Source organism: Pleurodeles waltl, chromosome 3_1 (genome assembly GCF_031143425.1).
Source record: "Pleurodeles waltl isolate 20211129_DDA chromosome 3_1, aPleWal1.hap1.20221129, whole genome shotgun sequence".
Taxonomy (NCBI): Eukaryota; Metazoa; Chordata; class Amphibia; order Caudata; family Salamandridae; genus Pleurodeles; species Pleurodeles waltl.
The window spans coordinates 1,610,443,561-1,610,466,854 of record NC_090440.1 but is presented as its reverse complement, the minus strand read 5'-3'; the positions used below and the strand labels follow the sequence as shown (position 1 = coordinate 1,610,466,854).

At 41.8% G+C, this 23,294-nt stretch overlaps 1 protein-coding gene across 1 annotated transcript in view; it reads right to left on the bottom strand.

Annotated features, from left to right (window-relative positions):
* Window positions 1-23,294, bottom strand: part of CSRNP3 (cysteine and serine rich nuclear protein 3) — a 260,738-nt gene that overhangs the window by 91,623 nt on the left and 145,821 nt on the right. The gene's annotated exons all lie outside the window — the stretch shown is intronic.

The window sequence follows — 23,294 nt, the reverse complement described above, 5'->3', positions numbered from 1 at the left end:
ACGTAAATAGTCATTAAAACTTTTTAATAAAGACAGCTGCTTCAGCACAAGCAAGTCAATTCAAAGCACCACTGCCGCCGCAAGCGTGAAGGAGAAACGCAAACGGAGAAAGAAGTTCACTCGCAGTTTAGCAAACATACAATTATCCATGTAATTGGGCCGATGATCAAGGTGGTAACAAAACTGATCCAAGGAGAGACAAACGTAAAGCATTTATCAATGATGATGAAGGATTTTTGAAAGGCAAGCCCATGAACGAGTGATAGTGACGGACGTGCAGTGGGCATGGTTAAAAGCCCACAGATAGATTACAACACGTCAGAGCGCTCGGCCTAAAAACATGGAAATTCATGAAAAAAAACAAAGGTTAATGGGACGATATAGTTAGACTCACATTTTAAACGCACAAAACCAGAGAAGCTCAGCAGTTATAGTTAGTTATTTCAAGTAACTATAACTCGCGCCCCTGCCGTGCACTGCTAATTACCCCAGATATTACAGCACTCATGCCGACTATTATAATGTCAATAAAAATATCAATAAAACATTAGCAGTCAAACTATTATCGAAAAAAAACTGTGCATGGCGGGGGCACGAGTTATAGTTACCTTAGGATGCGAGGTTTTGTGCAAGTAAATTCAGAACCTAACTATAACATCCCTGTACCCTTTGTTTTTGTTTTTTTAACCAAAGGTTATAGGGACGTTAGAGTTCGGTTCACATTTTAAACATACAAAACCATAGAAATTCACCTGTTATAGTTAGAGTTATCTCAAGAAACTATAACTCATATCCTAGGGTAACTATAACTTGCGCCCCCGCCAGGCACAGTTTTTTCGTTAAAAACTTTACTGCAAAAAATATTACATTGATATTATAATGATGTTTTCAAAGATGTCATGAGTGCCATAATTTGTAGGGCAATTAGCAGTGCATGGTGACAGCGCAAGCTATAGTTACCTTAGGGCATGAGTTATAGTTACTTGAGATAACTAACTATAACAGGTATGGTTTTGTTTGTACATTTAACTTGTGAGCCTAACTATAAAGTCCCTTTAACCTTTATTTTTTTTAAGTGAATTTCTATGGGGTTTTAAAAAAACTCTTTTTCCTAACTATAACATCCCTGTAACCTTTGGCTTTTTCAGTGAATTTCTATGGTTATTTAAAGTAAAGTAGTTTTCATTACTGTATGTTAATTCAACCACCGCTGCGCACAGCGGTGCGGCCAGACCCTGCGGCCAACCCCCCAACCCTGAGAGAGAGGGAGAGGGAGAGGTATTGAGATGGAGAGAGAACAAGAGAGATGAAGAGAGAGGGAGAAAAAGGGAGGGAAAGGGAGAAAGAGAGGAGGAGAAAGAGAGAGATTGAGAAAGAGGCAGCTCAATTTAGGCTTTGATGAATGATATACTTAGAATGAGATATTTCTGGACAAAGTAAAAAGAAAAATGTTTTTGTCAATTAAAAAGAGTGAGATCACTTTCAGTATGTAACTTAAATATTTTTAGTTGAAAAGAAACTAAAGAAGGAAATTACAACAGACTCACCTAGACTAGAACCCTTTTCCTTCAGTCTCCATATCTGAGACCTTAACCACTAGGCCAGAGGTGACTCCTTACTCTGCAGTGTCCAGACTTAGCTATTACATTCAACCCACAGATTTTGAGGGGGAAAAGGACCTGAATGTTCAAGCAATAAGCATGTTTAACAGTCAAAACACTGGAGAATAAACAGACACACTGCCATGAGATATAATGATTTGAACCTTTGGCTTACTGAGTGGCAGTCCAAAAGCTTTACCACTAAGCCAGAAGTGACCATATCTGCTGTCCATCAAAACTTTACTATGATGTTCGAACCAAACATCTTGATTGTTTGACGCTTTTAAGTCATTGCATGGAGTGAATGTTGCAAAATCAATCTCTCTCTCTTCCATCTCACTGGATGGGAGAGAGAGAAAGAGAGAGCGAGAGAGAGCGAGAGAGAGCGACATGACCGTGGGGGGAGCCTCAAGGTCCCCGCGGTCCTAGCCCAATCCTGCATCCTGCGTGTGCCGGCATTGCTCCCCCAAGCAGGGAGCTGATTAAGTAGCAGCTGCCTGCTTGGGGAAGCAATGTTTTCATCAGTTTCCCTACACACATATTTGCGTGCAGGGAAACAGATGAAAAGCCGCATAGTATTTGATTTCAACCCCAGGGAGGTTGCAGTCCCCAGGGCTGTATGGGGATTGTTGTGCACCCCTACATTATATTTGATTAAAGCCCTGGGGAGGTGGGGGACCCTGGGGCTGCGGGGGGGATAGTGGGGGGACCCTCTGCATTATATTTGATTAAATCCCGGGGGCTGTCCTGGGTCTGCCGGGGGGCACACAGCCCCCACATTCATTACAAAGCCCTGGGGAGATGGTGAACCCTGGCACATCAAAATACTCTAGGAGGGGGCCCCGTGCGCCCCTTCCTTTATGTCAAAATGCCCCGGGACCTGGCCCATCCAGGGGGCCGGGGTTTTCATAAAAACACACATTGGAGCTTGTTTTTTTACCTTAATTTTTGCCATGAATTTGAAACATTGTCACAAATTTGTGGCACACTAATTAATTCAAGTTAGTAAATGTGGGAACATTACTTAGGCCATCATAAAAAGATACCCTACATCTATTACGACAAGTCTCCATACATATAAAGCTCTTAGTAATTTAAAAACAGTCAAAGGGAAATAAAGCAGGTTTGGTCAAAGACAGAGAGACCACCTTGTTGGCGGGAGGAGGAGTTACAACTCTCTTGGAGATTAACACGTGTGCACGCGCCACTCTACTCTCACTAACCTAAACTGAAATAGACATAAACATGCTTGTAAAACGACCAATCAATGAGAGGTCTGCATGTTGTTGCGGCTAGGCTTATACGATAGTTGAACCAAGGTGTAGGTTATCCACACAAGGATTTTACAATGATTGTGCTGTTGGGTAGGTTTGTCCTACTGATAAATTCATATATTTCTCCTTTATGTAATGTGAAGTAGAATAAACGAATGAGACAGGATCTTTGAAGGTCATGCATCACGTTTGGTTAATGTTAACTCTCTGGTAGCATCAGCATATTTTAATTGGGCCAGCTAATAATGAAGCACAGGCACTGTGTGCACACAGTTCTGATTAATGACAAGAGAATGCTAATTTCAAAGAGAATCATCACTCCACTTAAAATAATACTGACTTCATCTGCTCGTTATGACACTGGCATCTGCACAATGACATGCCAGGCAGATCATACAGATACAGGACAGGCCACGGGCCAACTATGCTGACCCCCGTCTCGGGTACAAGATAATTGCTTGTGAAAGAAAACCCCCGCTTATATTTGAAAACCATGTTTGCAGCGTGCTCCATGTCAGAAAAGGCCCTTTCTTCAGGGTTATCCCCAAACATTTTGCCTTTCTCCTCCTATTTTTCTGACCTTTTTGTTGGCGTTAGGACTCTGGGCACTTTACCACTGCTAATCAGTGCTAAAGTGCATGAGCTCTCTCCCCTAAAAATGGTATGATTGGCTTACACTTGTTTGGCATATTTGATTTACCTGTTAGTCCCTTGAAAAATGTTATAGCATATACCCAGGGCCTTACTAGGGACTTACAAATACTATAAATGTGCGAATTGGGTGTAAGCCAGCTTTACCATGTTTAAAGAGAGAGAGCACAAGCACTTTAGCACTGGTTAGCAGTGTTAAATTGTGCAGAGCCCACAAAATTGAACTGGCAAAAACAGGAGCCTGAAAGGCAAAAAGTTAAGTGATGCACGTCAGGGGCAACGCTTTGCTTCTAAGGGCCAAGTTTTTGTGCCCCTGGGGTTTGTAAGACAAAGTCTACATTTTCTTCTTTGTGTGACATACGGAAAAGAGATTGAACACTGATTGATTTGCCTCACTACTGTTTTCTCATTTGATGTTGTTTGGAGTAAAATGCAAAGAATCATCATAAACGTTCTTTTGTACTATTCCCAGCTTTAAACCATTATATTTCCTATGTAGGTCTGTCTCCTTTGAAAGTGATAAATCCTTCATCATTTTAATCTGTGTACTCCACCATTGACATTTGTGAGTTGTTCCAAGTCTGCGGAACCCAGGACCACCAGAGTGACTCCAAGGGCTAGTTGGCTTGCCTCTTGACCAAAGGCCCAGGAACAGAACTGCCTACTGTGAGTCCTACCCTACCAAGTGGTGCCACCCAGTCCTTAAACCTTAGAGCTGGGCTTGAAGGTGCTCAGCCATCCCAACTGTGGTCCCAGCAGAACTGATGCATCGGAGCCGCAGCCCAACATTTCACCAACCAGAAACTCTGTATCGGGTCACTGTGTGACACATCACCTCTTCAGACTCCACTTTCGGACTGCAGTGTGTTCGCTTCCAGCGCAGGGCTTTGCATCGCCAGACGCTGTTGCATGATGCATCCTTGATGCAGGCCTTTGCATCGCAATCCCATCGTCCACACCATCCTTGACGATGACACAGGACTCTGCATCAAAAGCCTGGCGACTTCTTCGGAACCAGCCGGTATGCAATGCATCTTGATGCATGACTTTCCTTCACAAGCCCCTCCTCGATGGTATCCTCAATGATGACACAAGACCTTGCATCACAGCTCCTAGGAATCGCCAGTGAACAACACCTCGATGCAGGACTCTGCAAGCAAGATTTACAATACTCTTGTTCAGCAGGCCTAACTGGGTTCTTATAGCTGGCCCGGCTCCATGTAGGTCAGCCTGAACTTGTAACTTTGTCCCGGTTAGGCGCAATCTGATATCCACAGTTGCCACTTTGTGCTTTTGGAGCTATAGTCATTTAAAATTTGAAAAAAGCATATCTCTGGTTCTACTGATTGGATTTTTGCTGTTTTGGCTTTACATTAATTATTACTGTATTTTTCTAAATTGGTATGGGATTTTTCTTGCGTTGTATTTCACTTTATTACTGTTTGAAGCCTTACTGCTCTTGTGGCAATAGAAGGTTGAGCATAGGTTAATCTGGGGTTTGCTTGTGACTTCACACTGACAAGGATTGGGGATGTTGCTTGAGAAATGCTTTACCCCCTCAACCAGTAACCCATTTGTTTTTTTTCACAAAGAGGAAAGAGAGAAGTAAGAAAGGCGAATCACAAAGACTGAAAATAATCCTGCACGCTTTCCAGAAGATCCTCTGACATTCGCTGAGAATGAACCCATGGGTACCCTGAAAATGTAAACAGCCCAAGATTTTACCTCAATCAGAATGCCCACTTTCATTGGATTAGAGACAGTGTTAAAACTCAATTTCATATGGTAACGTGTCTTCGAGTTTAGGCACCTCCCAATGCATCAAAATCAAAAATACAATTTAATTAAATAAACCCTATCAGTAATTGAGTTCTAGATCAATAAAACATTGAAGGGTTTCAGGGGTGTGGAATTTATTAAAATTTCTACTTGTCCAGGGGACAGGTTGCTTCTCAAATCTACTTGCCCTGTAAAAAGATCTACTTGTCCCTTTGGTGTCATGTAGTGTGGCGACAAATTATGGCAGCAATCTCATTATGTAAGAGCTCTGATAATAGCCTCTCTGATTATGCCAGGGCTACTACCATAGTAGGGCTTGAATATTTGCAGTTTCAATCCCTACTGTAGCAATTTCCTTATTTTGCCACCTTTCTGCAGATCTGCATACTGGGGCTGGAGGAAGCAGTAAGCAATAGTTCCAGGACTGGAACGCCTTTGAGTCCGCAAACCTACTAACCTGCATGTTTTAAAGATTTTCACCAGCTTCTCTCTAATATTTTCCCATAATAAGAAAGGTTGGACATTTACTCCTGACAATGGCAGAATTAGAACTTCTTCCAGGGTTGGGAAGAAAGTGGCTGGAGAGAAAATGAACTTGCAAATGCTCAATAGATTTTCACATGAGCAAATCTACACATGCGTATTTACCCATGCTAAAATACAGTTCACAAATATTTTATAGGGGTACGACAGATACCATGGGTGCACTTTTGTGACTTTCTTTAAGAATTTGGGGCCACATGTAGGTAGGTTCAGATTTGCGACCCGCAAATTGCTAGTCAGAGCGACTCGCAATTTGCAAGTCGCAAATCCTAATGTAGGATGGTGTCCCTGACACCATCTGTGATTCGCAAGGGCGTCGCAAATGCCCACCTCATGAATAATCATGAGGTGGGTTGCAATTTGCGACCCCCATGCGAATGGCGGCCCTCACAGGGATGGGGGCCTGCTGGAGACAGCAGACCACCATGTTGGTGACTGCTTTTCAATAAAGCAGTTTTTTTTTTTTTTTTTTTGTAATGCAGCCCGTTTTCCTTAAAGGAAAACGAGATGCATTACAAAAATGAAAAATGAAACGTTTCATGGTCCACCACTGCCTGCTCTGAAAAAATGTTTACAGTGACATTCACAATGGGGAAGGGGTACCATGGGGACCCCTTCCCTTTTGCGAAAGTGTTAGCACCCATTTGAAATGGGTGCAAACTGCGATTGGTTTGCGCCCGCGTTCACAAAACAATCCTACATTGCACTGCGAGTCGCAATTAGGAAGGGACCACCCCTTCCTAATTGCGAGTCGCAAAACAGGGTTTGTGCATCGCAGTGTTCTTTTTGCACGTCGCAAACAGAGAAAGTCGCTGTTTGCGACATGCAAAAAGCTACCTACATGTGGGTCTTGGTCCCTAATTAGGTCTGGTGTTAACAAAGACATTTTGTTTTTATTAAACTTCTATTTCTCTCTCTTTCGGCTGGCCTTACTGTGAGTCATCGCATTCTGCTCTTCCACAAGGAGCATATTGGCACACAAAGTAGTTTTGTTCAGTGTCGGGAACTACAGTGGCAATCAGTGATGTAACGAAACTGGAGGGTGCCCCTTTGCAAAGAACATGGAGGAGCCCCCTCTCCAGACTCACTCAGGGCAGGTGCTGTGCTGAAGGGGCCCCCTGGAGGGCAGCTGCGGGCCTTTGTTATGCCACTGGTGGCAACGTGTGCTTTTAGAGTTCAAAAACGTCTTGTTTTTTTTTTGCCAGTGTTTGTTACAATGTTAAGGACCTGGTAGCTCCCACAACAATAAAGTTTTACAAAAGCCATGTCAAAATAAGACACGCATTGATGAAACTAAAAGACTTATAAAAATATGTCAGATCAGTTGGCTTTGTCAGTGTTTGTTTATTTTCATGCTTCCCATAATTGTGTTGAAAATGGTTACACTGATTTTCCATTAGAAATATTTTTGGGGGAATACTAGCATGCATCAACACATTTTCTAAATGACACTTCATTTGCATCTAATCAGAGAGCATTCTGGGAGCATTATACTTAGCCTAATAGCCTAAACGTTTCAAACATGTATACACGTTTTCTTTTTTGTACTGGAACCAATGTCAGTAGTGAAGTGTGACCTTAAAACATTTATTTACAGCACTCACCCTAATAATTAAGGCTTTCAAATAATGAACCATAAATACAAGCATTATCTTTTGGAAACATTACCTCAACTGCAGAGAGTTCCACTCTCTGTAAACAGGCAGCCAAAGGGTTTGTGCTGCAGAGGGATGGGCCTACTTGTCCCAAGGACAAAGTAAACATAAAAACTTGTTGCCCTTGACCCCAAACAAGATGTCCCGGGCGTCGGGCGATAGGAATTCCACATCCCTGGGTTTTATTAAAATATTCAAAAGAAGAGCGGTATCGAGTCAATATGATGAAGGTTCTCAATAGAAAAGTTATACAGCCAAATGCAAAATCGGAATTATTTTAAGTCCCAGGTGGGCAGCAAAATCAGGGGAGTAACGGACAACATCCCTAATAGAACAGGAAAGTCTTTTGGGTTCACCCCCAAAATCGAGGGTTTTTATACATTATTGTCGCATATGAAATTACGGAAAATTCTGAATCACAGTGATGTGAGCAAATGTATCATTTCATCAGCAAATTAGAGCATTATGAAAACTCTCATATTGGGTTAGCACCTAAAAACTATCCCACTAAATTAATTATTAATTCTGTACCCCGTATGCTACTGTGTTACGCAGATACTAGAACAAGCTGGGGAGGGGCAAGAGGGGAAGAATGAGTAGCTCCCGTCTTGGAAGAGATGGTGCTTTACACCGAAACAGAGGCCCAGTTGACACATATTGGGAAACGGCATTTCTATAAAATACAGAGAATTATTTTCAAATGTAATAATGCTGTGTCAGTGTTAAAGTGATATCAAGTGTGAAAATACATTCCGCACATTATTAATGATGCACAAAATATAAACGCATAAAAACTTACAACACCCTCTGGGGAAGCAAGTGAGGCTTAAGAAGTAGAAACTTACAGTGATGACTGTGATGAAGATACAACACAACCCTGTCAGTTAGGAAAATATACGGCTGCCCTTTCCATTAGAATAGGATAGAATGTTGTTTTAACTTGGACAGTCTATTGGTTTTGGAACTTAGAAATTGGCCAGGTCTTCTTCCTATGTATGTGAGGGTCTAGTTTAAATGTGAACAAATGCATCCTCTCTCAATTGAAGAAAAGACCCATATTTACACAAGTGAAAAGTAGACAAGAATTTAGTGGAATAGTCGATTATTTATTCGACCTTGGAATCAAAGGCTTTATTGATAGCTTTGTATTATCTAATCCACAGTTAATAGTTAATTCACAGTTAGAAAGGAAAGCACTTGTGACACCCATTTATGCACATTTTGGTGTGTTTATAAAAATGAAAATCACAGAGGCTTCTCCAAAACTTATTAGCATTTCAGTAAAGCCTTTGCTAAATTACGCTAGTGTGCTTTATTGAATTTAGTGTTTTAACTGCAAAGTAAGTCAAACATATTTTTCAACATTTCAATTTGATTTAAACCATCTTAAACTAAGAATTTTAACTTGAACCTATATTTGGTTGAGCTTTACAGAGCACAGGTTATTGTGTGAAAGCTTGCCATCATAGTTAAGAAAATCCTTTTCCACACAAGGGATATCATAGTTCCCTATTTCAGTAAGAACTGAAAGCAACACACTTTCTCTATCTTTCTCAGAACTCAAACATAAAGAGCCCTCTACAAGACAGAAAGGGTTCAATCACACAGATCAAAGTGGGTGCAAATTGCACACTCCCTCATTGTGTTAGTGTATGTGCAGAATATGTAGCTGACTCAGGTTTTCACACCCCATATGAGGAATAACATTCCAATAGAGCACACGATTCCCCATTTTAGGGTGCAGAAACAGCACGTGTTATTTGCTGTGAATGAAAGCAAGCAAAGACCCATGCTTTGTACCCAATACTGCAATCCCATTTTTGGTGCAAACAGGAATTTGTGCCTTAATGTGATTACCAACTCCCTTTGGGTTGTTTACACTGTAAAAATTGTACCCCAAGTGAAACGTCATGCCTGAGGGCCAGTAACATGAATAATGCACATGGGAAGCATCAGTGTACATTCCCTCTGTGGTACATCACTCCAGCATGCCTACCAAACACTAGCAACATTCCATGATCACTAACTACAAACACCACTCCATTAAGTGCATGTCCAAGTCCAGCTTTTTCATGTGACATTGTTCGTGGCCCTTGATCAACCCTCGGAAGGCAGAGCATCGGATCAGAGTCAAAGCTCTGTCCTCTTACATTTCTCTTGTTCTACCAGTAGGCATATGGGGCCATATGTATAATTATTACAGATTTTGATTACCTAATTGCGATTCTCTGCAAATTGCAATTAGGTAATCGCTATTCCGATATATGAAACTCCATGAGCTTCATTTAGTATTTCCTAATGGTTCGCAAGTCGACCTATCTCATTAATATCAATGAGAAAGTTTGCAATTTGTGACCCGTTGGGAAGCGCAAAAATCACAGGGATGGTGGCCTTCTCGGCTCAGCAAACCACCATGTCTGTCATCATTTTAAATAAAGCAATATTTTTTTTTTTTTTTAAATGCAGCCCATTTTCTTTAAAGTAGGTGGTAAAATGTTAATGTTTTGCAACCACATTTCGGTCACAAAACATTCCTACATACCGCTGCGATTCGGTATTAGGAAGTGGCACCCTTGACACGCCCCTTCCTAATACTGAATCGGAATGTATGCGCAATTCCGAATTGCGATTCAGTAACATGTTACCAAATCGCAAATTGGAAATCATACATACCAAAATGCATTTTTGCGGTCACAAACGACCCCATTGTGACATTTGACACTGCAAAAATGCATGATACATATGCCCATGGTCTCTAAAGAATGTAGTACTATGCCGTGAATTCTTTGCCTTGGTCCTGCTACACTGTCTACTATAGATCTGATCAAGTCCTACCAGATTCAGATTGAAAAGAACAATACTGTAATTGAGATTCAGCTCCTTATTTTCTGCACCTTGGGCTTTATGCTTGTTATGGTGCAGTCTGGCACCACTTTCCAGAGGTCATCTCCACTCTGTGTGCTATTACAACCAAGGAAAGACAGCGCTGCAATTAGCAAAGCCACATCCAGCCCTTGACAGTGAATGTAGTATATCCAGTTAAAAAAGCAGTGAGCGATGCGCTTTAAGCTAAAAATTATAAGGGATATGTTTTAGAACGTAATGTATGTTAGATGTGTATTCAAGGTCATAATGTTTTAATTCCTATTATTGGATTACAAACGTTCATACTGTATAAATCTTTTCATTTTCTGCTTCCGAAATAAAGCCCTTCTGTAGACAAACTGAAGCATTATACAATAGCAAGAGTTTTTCTAGAGAGTAAAATGCAGATCCGTGTTTAGTTATATTCTGAGAACTGATTTATTTCCCGATTTTAGCATTACTACATTGGTGTTAAATGTTAAATGATTAGACCTTTTAGTTGTGTAATGTTTTATTAAAATGTAACTGAATATTTGAAATCACGACTGTATTTTCGTAACTGTTTAAGGACACTTTTTGGCAACTGTACTTTTTGCACTGTTGTTTCTATTGGTGTGCGATTGGTCAGTCAAAATACTTTATTCGGCTTAAATCAGCCATAAAAGTTGTATCGCAACCGAACAATCACCAAGCTAGAAAACCGTCAAAACTATACAATATAAGACACGATACTATTATCAATAAAGACACCGTAATTTAAAAACACTTAAAAAAAAAAATTCAAAACAGGCACAATCACATCTTCATTGTCCAGACCCTGCAAACAAGCAAAAGCTGCTATGTGAGACCTAAAAACACAACTGTGGGCGAAAAAATCGCTTTCTCTCATCCAAGTAGAATGTACAAAATAAAGTGAAATGCAGTGTCGTTGGATCTGCGGGGGCTTCACATTGACATGGTGGAAGAGGTGAAAACCACGTCCATCTGTTGGGGAAAGCGAATAAAAAGTGCAGTGTGCCAAGCCGAAATCTGGTCAACAGGAACTTATGCATCTCATCATCTATAACTTCTAAATGAAGTGCTATTCATACTGGTATCTTCCTTGCAGGGCCTCTCCCTTCCTCGTGACCAGATTGCATACGTTCCTTAAGCATAAACTCTAAACGGAGTTCCTTGACTTTACTCATGAGGATACACGGCAGACTATTCGGATCAGAATAATACGCTGGAACCCCTGCCCTCCCAAAGCTCTTCTGGACGTACTCCAGCCAAGGAATCTCCAGAGCATTATCCATCTTCAGACAGTCCTTCAAAATAAGTCTACTCAGATGGGCCTCAGGGTTCCTCCAAATGTATTTCCATAGTAGGAGGGGGTTGTAATTTAACAAAATCTTCCAAAAAGGTCAGCCCCACTTCCTGATGTCAAAAAGATATTGCTGTACACTGCAGGAGTGCCAACAGTCTTCGTATAAACCTGTTCTGAGCTGTCTGCAGTGAAGTGCAATTAGTGTATCACCAAATCCCAGCTCCAATAGAAATACATCCACTTTTATATTTACCAAGCAATTTCCTTGCTGGTTTATGCCCCAACCTTTTCGCAAACCTAAAAACAGCATCTATGGACCTTTAGAAATACATTCAATAAAAATCTCCAATTAAGATCAGTATCAAATGGAATACCTAAATATGTAAAATGCAGGTTTTTCTTAATTTCTCCCCCGCCATAGTAAAAATTTCCTTGTCTTAGCCTGCCTAGATCCGCATAAAAGACTTGGAACGATTGACTGTGAGGCCTAAATTATCCATAAACTAATTAAAAGTATTCAACAAACACTGGATGCCATTGGATGTTCGGGCTATAAGGACAGCATCATCTGCATAAAGTAGGACTGGTATTTCCTGAGCACCAAGTTTGGGGATATCTGCCCCCACCCCAATGAGGTGATCCTCAAAGCCATTTATAAAAATAAAAATAGGAATGGCGCCACTACACATCCCTGGCTTACCCGAGATTATTGGAAAATCCTCAATTAAATCACACTGCCTTTTATAGCGAACTCTAGCTGCTGTATGTGCATGAAGTCTCTGGAGCAAAGAGATAAAGGCACTATCTATGCCCACCTGTGACATAATCCCCAATAACCTGGAGCGATCTACTGAGGCAAATGCACAAGACAAGTCCATAAATGCAAGGTGCACACTGCCTGTTTTAACCTTAATATACTTCTGTATTATAAGGGACTGCTAACTGTACCCAGTCTTGTGCAAAATCCAAACTGAAGGTCTGAAAGCCCACAATTCTCTGCCGCCCAATTTTCAAGTTTCACCAACATGACCCTACCCAGGATCTTAACAGTGCTATCCAGAAGCAAAATTGGCTGATAACATGTGGCAGAACAGCTCTCTATCGCTTGAATACCTACATTAATCGAGCTACACAGATCTATAATGGTTGAGTCACATATTACACCTGACACCTTGTCTGAAAAGGGATCTAATTGTGCCTTGGGTCCAAAAAAGGCTGAGAAATGAGCCACACAGTCCTCTTTCGATACCAGACACTCAACTTTAGTTATTAAGCCTTCCACAAGCGTCTGAGAATTCACAACTTGCCAGAATGCCCATGCGTCTTTGCTCTCACTAGCGAGTCTCAGCTCTTCCCCGGCCTTATCTTTCATATTGTCTTTCCTTCTTGCGATAACTTCCTTATATGTTTTCCTGGCTATACTAAGCTTATCTCAGGGGCTTCTCTTAAGCACTAATTGTAATGCTTCATAAGCCTTAGAGCAAGCCCCATCAACCCACCTGGGACTAATTCTTTCACCACTATATCTTTTAGTCAATTTGTCTGGGTGATTTATATATTATGGAAGATGTATTTGTGAGTACATTTTATTCAGAAGATTTTTTTGGGGGGGTTTAAGTGCTTCTAGGGTGGTACACATTAGGCAACATCATCACAACATGTGCGCTCAACACATTTACATGAAGTGATGTTTTTTCCTGAACACAGTTTTACCAAGAATCATGGTAGATCCTTACAGAGTGTTCTATTTCCTTAATGGACAAGTTACCTCTGGTACTGTAGATTCCTCACCTTTAAAATTTCCCCAGGAATCAGATTGCATCTGGAATTTTCTCGGCAATGCTCCTGTGTGCCAGTAGGTGGAGCTGTAAAGCTCCATGTTGACTACATTCCAGCCCGGAAGCGATGGAGCAGAGCTGCATATAAGCACCATTTGAGTGCAGAAAATTCAGTTTCTTGCTAGACTCTCAGACCCTGGACACAAAGCACACAACAATTGTTGGGACTAGTGTGCAGATCTCAAATTCGGGGCATTTTTTAGATTGTAAAAAGAGACAACTCCACAGAGAGGGCTGGTGGGAGGTTAGTGAGGAATCAGCAGTTATACACCAGAAACAGCATTACCGAAGGTAAGTAACTTGTTCTTCTGATGGATAATTCTAATTGCAGATTCCTCACCTCTAGAACAGATATCAAAGCAATAAATCTCAAAGGTGGAGGGTCCGGGGAGTAGGCTTAGACCAAAACGTCCCGTTGGACCAAGTTGTCAATGCAGTAGTGCTTTGTGAATGTTTGAAATGATGACCACATTACTCACCAATGCAATAGTGGCAGCCTTAACCCTGGTGGAATGGGCTTTCGGGCCTCCGGAGGCTAATTTTTGGCCAATGTGTAGCAGATCTTAATGCAGACTATTATTGAGGTAGGGAAAAACTTTCTCCAAAGATGTGCAGAGACCATCACTTTCATGAACACTTGAGGGGGAGCTGGTGAGGCCAAAATGTAGCTTGGCAAAAAAAAAAAAATACCCCTGGCCTACCTTGAACCGCAGGTATTGTGTGTGTGCTGCAGGGCAGGCATATGAAAATACACGTCCTGCAAAGACCAGTGCCACCATCCAGTCACCCAGTCAGCATGAGCATTTTGTATCTATTCTTCCACAGAAAGGCATTCAGAGGAAGAAGATCATAAATAGGAAGGATGCCTTCATCCCTCACATGAGGAACTAGAGCGAGTAACAACCCTTCTTCATCTTCGAATCCAGGATCCTCTCAATGGCCCTTTTGGAAAGTAGTGCTTGCACTGCTTGGACCACTCTTACATGTGAGGAAGCTGAGGGGGTCGGATAGGAATGGAAGACCCTTCACCGGCCGAGTGATCTGATGGATCTGATAGACTGCCAACCTGGTAGAAAGTGTTGATGCCAAAGGGGAGGGGCACTGGGAAGATAAGGGTGCTTAGGGATCTGCACGATGCCTGTCTTATCCCTTTATCTGTCCATGAAAGGACTAGGGTGACAGATGTGGGGGATAGAGGTCTAGCCCTGCCTTTATGACAACTCTATAGCTTCAGAAAGGCTAAAACTGGTGGGAAAATTGTCTGGGTGGGCTTGAGAGACCTAAAGAACATGCCGTGACCCAACTCTCCTTAAAAACATTCTATGGCCGATTCAGTTTTTACACCAAATAGGCAGGATCAATTAAAAGGCATGTCCATAAGGAACTTGTTTTTTTGTTTCCGGTCCAGGGAGGACTTGACCTGGCAGTTGGGGCTGGACTGTTCCCATTGGGAACCGGGCCAAGACTGATTTGCATATGGCTGGGTCCAAACTGGGGTGGCATGGTGGGCAAAAGAACAATGGATTAAACCCAGATCTGTGACTGGGGTGAGTGTTTGAAAAGGTTCAACACTCCGTCCATCATCCTTTAGTGTTGTAAACGTTACCCTAAGTGGGAAGGGTATGCTCAGGCGTGGGTCCTTTGCTCACTGTGCCACTGGATTCAAGCTAGCCTGGCTGATGAAGGGTGATAACCTAAAACTGGCCCCAGGATACTTGTTTCCGGTCCAGCGAGGACCTGGCCTGGCAGTCCGGGCTGGACTGTTCCCCTGGGGAACGTAGTCAACACTGATTTGCATATGGATGGATCCAAACTGGGGTGACATGGTGAGCAAGAGAACAATGGATTAAACCCAGATCTGTGACTGGGGTGAGGGTTTGGAAAGTTTCAACACATCCGTCCATCATCCTTTTGTGATGCATAAGGAATGCCTACACATCTTCGGAAAACCCAGGGTACTGCATTCAAGCATGGCGGTGGAGCACCACACTGGCGCCTACCACCTATTCTGAGCAAATAGTAGTATACAGGCCAGCATGAATGGCGTATATGGCTGCATCTTGAAAGGTTTAAGCCAGGGAGGCCCTAAATTCTTCTGAAAACACGGTCAAGATCTCACTGGCCATGTCCTGGGGGCATGTGTATATCAGCCCAGTAGGCAAACCGCACAGACTAACCTAAGGACTAGGCTGGCTAAAGAGAACATCGGTTTCCCAACCACCACCTCAATCCTCTTTCTCTCCCCTTCTGTAGGCATAGGATGCGAGCTGTCATTTGGGGAAAAGTCTTTCTGCTCTGGTCTTACTAAGTTTACAGTCTAGAGATAAATCATTGGTTATGAAAATGTCTTCAATGTGGCACCTAATCTTTTCTAAAATTGTTTCCTTGGCCAACAGTGTGTTACATATGTGCCACTGGAGTCATTGCATAAGAGGTTATTGCAGTTAACAAAATAAATATTGTCCCCGTGGAATGACAGAACTTTACTGCAGGTTAATTATTAATTATGGAGCTGCCAAGTATGTCTGAAAGAAAAAAGTCCATCCTGGGACGTCTATTTAACTCATGTAAGGACATTTATGCACCTTCAGTACTAGAGTGTGCTATGTATTACACACAGTGGATGTAAGCAAATTCAATAATAAATAATACATATGTGGACTCATTAACAATGACCCTGTAGATTGTAATGTCATTTATACCAAGCCCTCGCCCCTCCTCATCACCTCTTTGCACATTTTAACAGCGACTTATTTTGGCAGCCAACCAGTTAAGCGCATCCCCAGGCTGGGACTGCAAACCTCACATCCAACCATATTTCTCACATATATTTCCACGGATCTTTGGGATCTGTCTTGAGCATACTGTAACATCTGCTAAATATTTTTCAAAAATGTCAACATCATTCTCGACATTACAATTATTTATTGCACTGACATCACCGCTAAAGACTTTTTCATACTCCCCGGCCATTATTCTGCAAACTTGTGATTATATGGTGCTGGTTAGAAAAACGGGAGCAGGTGCCCGAAAACAGCACTGAAAGGCCTGCATGACTCGGACATCTCAATCCAACCGCAAAACCCCAGAAGCAGGCACAACACTCCTTGAACAAGGCTGTTTATCACTCAAATCAGTTACAGAAGTAAAAGACTGAGGCGAGGAAAAGAGGGTTGTGCTAATAAAACATTTAAACCGCACAATACACAAAACTCTTAAAGAACACATTTTCTGTGCATTTGAAAAGACAAAACCACAACACAGTTTCTTCTGTCAGGAAAACACTGAAAAAAAACAAGGGCATAGATGGGATATGCTTAATGCTGGGTTCACTTTGTTCCGAACAATATAAAAAAAGTATGGTTCATTAGATGTTAGCATTTACAAAAATTGACAATTGAGTGGACTTAATTAAACAGTGATAGAAAGAGGAGATCATGAGAAGACCAAACTAAACAAGCACTAACAAAGACAATTAGCAAGGCTATTTTCTCAACAAATGTGTATCTGCTTTGAAGGGAATTTATTAAAATATCTACTTGTCCAGGTTGCTTTATAAATCTACTGTCCTGTAACAAAATCCACTTGCCCCTTTAGTGCCATGTAGTCAGCGACAAATTATGTCAGTAATCTAATTTTATAAGGACTCTATTAATAGCCTCTCTGATTTTGTCAGGGCACATACATATTTGCTTCAGCTAAAATGCAGTTCACAAATATTTTCTAGAAATTTCAATTTCCTGGCCTACTTCTGTAAATCTGTACTAGTGCAAAAATATATACCATGGGTGCACTTTCATCACTTCCTTTAAAAATTGGGCCCCTAATTAGGCCTCACATCAACCAAGACCTTTTGTTTTTATTAAAATTCTGTCTCCCTCTTTTGACGGGCTTCACTATGAGTGACAGCACTGTGCTGTTTCACAAAAAGCATATTGGCGTACACAGTAGTTTTGTTCAGCACCAGGAACAATAGTGACAGCGAGTGCTTTTTGAGACCATATATAAATTTGCTTTTTTTAGTGTTTGTTATAATAATGAGGGCCCAACAGCTAACACAACAATAAAGTTTTACAAAAACCAGGTCAAAATAAGACAGGCATTGACAAAACCAAAAAGCTGACGACCAAGGTTGAACATATTGGCTTTGCCAATGCTTGTTTATTTTCATGTTCTTATAATATTGTTGAAACTGGCTACACCGATTTTTCGATTATGGATATAATTTTTGGAAATGTTAGCATGCATCAAAACATTTTACTAAATGATACTTCAAAGAAATGGTACCTAAGATTTCACAGTAGTTTAGCAAACGTTTTCTTTCCTAGATGCATTTTTTTAATCAACGTTTTGATTTTCAAAGGAAAGAATCCTTAATATTGCTTTCAAGCTTCTCCAAATCTTTGCATGTAAGTTAAAAGGCATTCTGGAAGCATTACACATAGCCTCATATTGTTAAACTTTGCAAATGTGTGCACACGTTTTTATACAGGAACTATCAGTAGTGCAGTCCGAGCTTACAGCATTTCCTTAGTCTGTTCTCCTTAATAATACAGGTTTTGCATTATGAACCATAAATACAAGTTCGAACAGCATTAACATAGTCACAAATGTTACCTTTATTGTAGGGTTTGTGCTGCAGGGGGTTGGATCTACTTGTCCCAAGGACAAATAAATATGAAACTTTGTTGTCCTTGACCCCAAACAATATGTCCTGGGCATCAGGCTATAGGATTTTCACATACTTGTTTTTGATTGGCAAGTTTATATGCACAATTGTGTAGATGGGTGGGTAAAGATAAGAACATCTAAACATAGGTGAATAAGTGCACAGCTGAATGAATAACTGAATACCTGATAATTATTGGGTGACTGCATGGGCTGGCTGTGCATTGGTAATTCCGTATCAGCAAAGTCTGTCTCGTAAATAAGGTCCTTCAAAACAAGGGAACATAAGAACTTTTCACTGCTAATACATAACTTACAGAAACAACTGGCCTATAAAGGTAAGTGTGTTTTACAAAAATGTCTAGGTCAAGAGACCAATTATCTTTTCGTTGATATTTTGATTTTGAGAGCAATTTAAACGTGGTGTATCTGCATTGCTTAAAACAAAGTAATTCGTCCCCACGTATAATCACTGAGCCTTGATGAACATAACATTTCTATCTGGAGGTCACTGAAGGAGGGTGTTATTTGCTGGGTTTGTGCATTTTATTTATAATCAGTACATATCCCAGAATTAGAAAATGAATCAATTCAGACCCATATTATTTCATTTAAAATAACTAGGATCCCCCAGAATTATTTTGCCATCAGCAGTTTCATGGCCTTGTAAATGCACTATTGCACTGAATTTGACGAAGGTGTTCTGAATTTGTTAATGCTGTGCATGTTAGGTCAAAAGCCTAGTTACATTAGGTTATTTATTTACAGTACTTGGATTAACAAGGCACATACTAAGTACAGACGCTGTGACATCCGGCTCCAGTAACATTTTATATAACCCTCGTTGAAGCCAGGAGATGCTTCCTTACATACAGGTAATTTTTTCCAGTAGTTAGCTCACACTTCAATCTAATCATACTAGCAAAATCTGCCTTTGTACATATTCAATGTTTGCATTCAACCATTACTCTACGCTTTCAACCCCTGAACTGATCAGTTCTCCCTGTTGAAGCAGTAGTCTAGTGGTAACCTAACAGTGGTCAGATTGTTTGCTTTACTCTTGGGCCTGTCAAAGTACTTAATATAGCACCACCTGTACATGGAAATAATGCTGGTTATTCCTACAGTCTTGGGAGCCTCACAATGCATGCCAGCTCTGAAAAATAATAATAATAATAATGAATAATAATTAAATCACCTATAAAGCACATGGCTACTTATAGCCGAAGTTTCCCAGGGCTTAGTAAAGTGACCCAGAGCCCGACACAATGACTTGTAGATAAACATGGACTCTTAGGCTGACCTAAACAGACAGGTTTTTAGCTTTTTCTGGAACAATGATTCTGAAGGTTCCCATCTCATTTGAAGTGGCAGGGAGTTCTATCGCTTGGCAGCTAAAAAGCTGGTGGAGCATCCACCAATTGGCGCCTTTTTTACAGTGGGAACTACTAGCCGAGCCCCAGCAGATCTTAACCTTCTAGTAGGTACACAGGGCTTAAGAAAAGGGTGTAAGTAGCAAGGGCCCTCATTCCTGAGGATCTTATAACAGTAGCACATGGCTTTAAAAGTATGGCATTTCTCAAGCGGTAGCCAGTGCAATTTTGAAAGAGCCGACCCCAAGGAAGACTGCCTAGGAAGGGTCAATAGCAGACGAGTTGCCGCGTTCTGCTCCCACTGAAGTCTCATCAGCCAAGACTGCTTAACATCCAGATAAATGACATTACAGTGGTCAAGCCTTGAAAAGGCTATGGGCTGGACTACTGTCTTTCTGGCAGCTTCAGGGAGTAAACCAATAATCTTACTAAAGGTTTCAGAACCCCGAAGCAATTGCCTGCTAAGGCTGTGATCGGACTCTCAAAAGGAAGCCTGGTGTCAAACCATATGCCGAGATTCTTTCCTTTTGGCTTAGGAGATGGCAAAGGGACAAGCACGTCAGGCCACCAGGCAGAGGACCAGATTGATGGCTGGTTCCCCAAAATGAGGACCTCAGTTTTTCCCGATTTTAGTTTGAGACAATTAAGATCCACCCACTGGAACCCCTCTATCAAGCAGGCCCTTAGAAGGGCAGCAGTGTCAGTCTCCCTCTGTGAAAAGGGTGATAACCAATTGTATATCATTGGTATACAAAATAATGCTAAATATCGTACCGCTCAACGATATCAGCCAGAGGGCGCATATACAGATTGAATAGCGCAGGGCTCAAAGAGGAGCCCTGGGACACCCCATGCTATGGTAGGAATACCTGAGACTGGAAAGATTTTTACAACACCTGAAAGGACCGGTCTTGCAGAAAAGAAGATAACTACTGCAAGGCAGTGTCCCCAACACCGCATCGCCATAGTCGCTCAAGCAGAAGGTTGTGTGAAACGTTGTCAAAAGATGCGCAGACTCTGTACTATAGAGAGGGTGAAAGCTTGATTGAGTCCCATGAAGAAGCTCTTTTGTCTCAAAGAAAATGCCTCCTTGGAGCCAAAAGGGAGCAATGAGATCAGCCTGAAGTTTTCAGGCTTGGTTGGATCCAGACATGTTTCTTAAGGAGAGGCACTACAGTGGCATGCTTCCAGCGCTGAGAGACCTTACCTGCCTTACAGGAGCTATTCAAAAGTTCACAAAGCGTAGGTGCTATAACTGACACTCCTTGCTCCAGGATCCCTGGAACAGCAGGGTCAGAGGGGGAAACCCAACTTCACTGCTGCCACCAGGGAGGAGCTCGCCTCAGGTTTAATGGCTTTAAACAAAGATAGCCCTGAGTAATCCAACAGCGGTTCAAACCACAGCCCGAGGCAAGGAGCATCCCTGAATGCCTCAGGGAATGTAGAGTAAATAGATGCAAGCTTGTCAGCAAAAACTTGAAATATCGCATTACAGCGTTCCTCTGAAAGCAGGACAGCTACTGACACCCTATCCCAGGAAGATAAGGATTTAACAATTGAGAAGATTTTACAAGTGGAATTTGGAGATGCCTCAATTTTGCCAGCATAAAAATAATGGCGAGTCGCCTTAATATGCCTGTGATATCCCTTAAAGGCCACCTGATAGTTGGCATTGTCAGTAGGATCAAAGTTCCTGCACAAGACGCACTCTGGACACTTACAGTTCTTTTTTAATGCAAGCTGTTCATCACTAAACCATTCCTCCGACGGTTTAGGCTTTTTCTGCAGTCTGGTCGGCCTGTGGTGCCATTTGATCAAGTGCACCAATTATCCATTCTTCCAACTGCAAATCAGCTATATCAACAACATTCTCTAAACTGGGGTGATTCAGGGCCAGAGCCTAAGTAAAATTGGCCGTGGTCACCAATGACCTTTTCCGTGTCCTTACCGACTGACCCTGAAGCGGGTGTTGGTAAAGAATTAACAGGGACCTGAAAAGGTGTACGTGAAGTAGTCAGACCATATGAGGGGCAAAGGACAGTCCACGGATAGGCTATTTAGATTTGGAAAAACAGGGTCTAAAATATGACCCAGCTTAAGCGTAGGGGACATAACCAACTGAGAGAGCTGAAGGGCTCTCAAGTCTGCAATCAGCTAAGCCACCACACACCAGGTGGTGTCATCAAAATGGAGATTAAGATCTCCAATGACCATAAAGTTAGAATAACGTAAAATGAAAGATGGCAGTAATTCTATTAAAGAGGCCATAATTCTAGCTGCCGGTCCCAGTGGCCGGTAAATCAGAAATCCGGCTGAGGTAAGTCTGCTGGAAAGGGTAAGAGAAAGAATGTTGCCTCACTCTCTGAAATTACTACTTTTGTAAGCATACACCTGGATGACTGTTTAAAAATAGAAACAATCCTGCCCCTGTGCGACTGCCTGTCTTACCTAACAAGTGCAAAACCTTTGGGATAATAGAGTGTACATCAGGTGCTGAATTCTCACTTAGCCACGTCTCTAATAAAAAGACCGCATCTGGTAAATAATCTGTTAAAAATTCAAACACTTTTGACTTGTGTTTACCAAGTGAGCAGCAAGTTAAAGAATAAAAATGAGCCACATGAGGGGGCCGCTGTGTTCCACACCCTTTAATATCTAACACCAGTAAGTACAAAGAGGTGATTACACATTGGCCACAACAGGTGCTCAGCTGAGTCAGGTCCAATAGGTGTTTGCAGTTCATTGGAGCAGTGGGGGCCATTGACCAAAGTTCTCTTGAAGAATACTGAATCCTCCCTGGGCCGTCACAACCAGGGGTCCCGGCCGCACACTGGACGGCTTTAAATAGAGCTCTGGCATAGAAGAGTACTACGGCATGGCACTAGACAGCTAACCGTCCCAAAATGGCATCCCGCAGGCCAAAAACAATCACGGGCCCTCCCTCAAGGTGCAAGTAGCATGATTCCCCGCAAGGTTTCCCCCACAAAACAAGTCCTCAGTCACCCAATTAAAACAACTGAAGAAAACAGTTTCTCAGCAAATAGTTTCAAAGCAATTAAAAACAGTTTTGTCAAACATCAGGCTCACTTTACAAGCGCACCAGTCCACTTTATAAAGAAGGCCCGCATAGAAGAGCGCTACAGCACGGCACTAGACCACTAACTATCCCAAAATGACAGCCAGCAGGGAAAAACAATCACAAGCCCTCCTTGAAAGTGTGAGTAGTAAGATTCCCCACAAGATTCCCCACACAAAACATTTCCCCCAGTCACCCAATTAAAACAACTGAAGAAAATAGTTTCTTAAGGCAATTAAAAGCAGTTTTCTCAAACATCCGGCTCACTTTACAAGCTGCTTCCCTGCACCGGCCCGCTTTATATAGAGTGCTGGCATAGAAGAGTGCAACGGCACGCCACTAGATCGCTAACCGGCTCCAAATGGTGGCTGGCGCAGTAAAAACAATCACAAGCCCTCCCTCAAAGTGAGAGTAGCAAGATTCCCCACAAGGTTCCCCCTACAAAAACTGTTCCTCAGTCAACCAATTAAAACAACTGAAGAAAACAGTTTCTCAGCAAATACCTTAAAAGCAATCAAAGGCAGTTTTGTCAAACATCAGGTCCACTTTACAAGCTGGCATGATAAACTCACTTTTACTTAAAACTTATGATGGTTGCCTCTTCTTTGTCCTTTCAAATAGCTTCTCCTTTGTTTCTGTCACCTACATGTTTCCACTGTCTGAAC